This window comes from Helianthus annuus, chromosome 14, assembly GCF_002127325.2.
Source record: "Helianthus annuus cultivar XRQ/B chromosome 14, HanXRQr2.0-SUNRISE, whole genome shotgun sequence".
NCBI lineage: Eukaryota > Viridiplantae > Streptophyta > Magnoliopsida > Asterales > Asteraceae > Helianthus > Helianthus annuus.
The window spans coordinates 63,247,363-63,249,426 of record NC_035446.2 but is presented as its reverse complement, the minus strand read 5'-3'; positions in this window follow the sequence as shown (position 1 = coordinate 63,249,426).

The window sequence follows — 2,064 nt, the reverse complement described above, 5'->3', positions numbered from 1 at the left end:
CAAAGAAGTCAAAACAGGAATTGAGGAAGGAGAGACAGATCGCAATTAGCAATCTTTTCTCCCTTTGACTTCAATCTTGACTTTGACTTTGACTTTCGAAACACGGGGTGTTACAAAGATCCAAGCCCTTCTTGAAAAGATCCTGGAGCATCCTATGATATCCATCGATGAATTGAAAGCCGTGCTAACTCCTGCCAGTCCCTCGTCTCCGAAGTCTTTGTCTGGGGGTGACTCCCAGTAATTTCTGAAAATTAACTTACTTCGATATGGTTGTAATCTAAACAATTATGCACTGTAGGATACTTGTAACTTTTTGATGCTTGGGAGGAGAGCCTTTGTGTAGGGGCTCTCCTGGTACTTGATCGTATGACTTATGACTGTTCATTGCTATCTTGCTTTTGCCTGATTTTTTGGTGTGTGTGTTTTTTTTTTTTTTTTTTGCAGGAGTCCTTGCCAGGGAGCAGGCCGACATTTTCCTGAAGACTTTTTAGTTGTTTGTAGTATATTTACGAGGAACTATGTTTCAGTCTGTCTACCAGGCTTTCTAGCTTGTATATTAGCTTTTCCTTTTAAGGCCAATTGGGCTTCCTGTTGTACATTCACTTTGTAATTCGTACATGAAAAACTTCTTTTTGTAATTTGTTTACAAAAGTATGTTGTGTTCATGGTTTGCTTTATAAACCAGGATTGTCTGTTCGAGGACAATCGCTGGACAAGCCTATAATGTAAGATTATGTTTTTAGCTTGTTTGTCCGTTTTCTTTGGGTTAGCTAGACCCAATTTTCCCCCATAGCCGGGCGTTTGGTATGTTTGATATACCTTGTACACGTGTGTTTGTTTGTTGTTAGGTTTATAGCTCTTCTGGTGTGACACCTGTGCTCCGTAAACACACACAATGTAGGACACTATCATTTATCAAAGAAACAATGTGTTTTGGTCTCAAAAATTTGTTTATTTTGGTTTTACAATTTCACATTTTGATTCTAGTTCATTTTCAAACTTTAAATCGTTTTCTGGAAAGTTAAACGCGAACTGATACGTAAACGTACCCAGTTTAATGCGGCAAACACTCCGGAACAGTAACATAGGCTTAACATACCTTAAATAAATTTTATATAACTTAGAAATAAGTTTTGAAAGCTTTGGTGTGTCAAAAACAAGTTTATGCACACTCAGGGACTATTTGCGTCAAACTGTGAAAGTCTGCTGATTCACGTAGTATCGCACATTCCGGAACTTGATCATAAGTTAAACATGCCCTAAATATCCTTTACATAGCTTAGAAATAGGCTTTGAGGTGTTTAGTGCGCAAAAATAAACTTATTTGATCAATAGGGACAAAAAGCGTCAAAAAGTGCATAAGTTTGCATTTTCGCGCGTATCTTACGTTCTGAATATATCTGGACTTCCAAAAATTTTATGTAATCATTAAAATTTTATTTTAATGATTGGCATGATAAAATTCCATTCGTCGCGTAATTTGGATCGTTTTTGCCTTCGTTACGACTTCCGTTGTAATTAACCAAAAAACGCAACTGTACGGCCAAACGAACCGACATCCGTGATGTCTTTGAGCATATTTTAAGTTCCCTATACTTTAACATCATTTTAGAGCCTTGAAATGAGGTTAAGGGGGTTTAAAAGTGCCGAAAAATCAAGTTTTACAAGTGCAGGGACCATTTTTGAAATTTCTGGCAGATACATTGAACTTGGTCCATTTTTGAGTCACCCATGGTATTTCAAAACAATGTGCCACACATGGATGGTTTTGATCCTTGTTTTGCAATACCATTTGATGGTTTTAAGTATTCCCATGGTTTTGAAAACCATATGCCCACATGTAAGGTCTAGATCAAGGCACGGTTTACGAGGAACGATCCTAACGGTTCTTGTTTTCCTATAAATACCCACACCCATTTTCATTTCATTTCACACCAAGATCTGATTTTATATCCTAAGTTGAAGCTCTATGCTTCATACCTGGATATTTAAATCAAGATCCTCCATTCTTGGACCTTTTGTAAGTCCTCTTTCGTTCTTTTATGCGTTTTCAGCGTGAAAGTC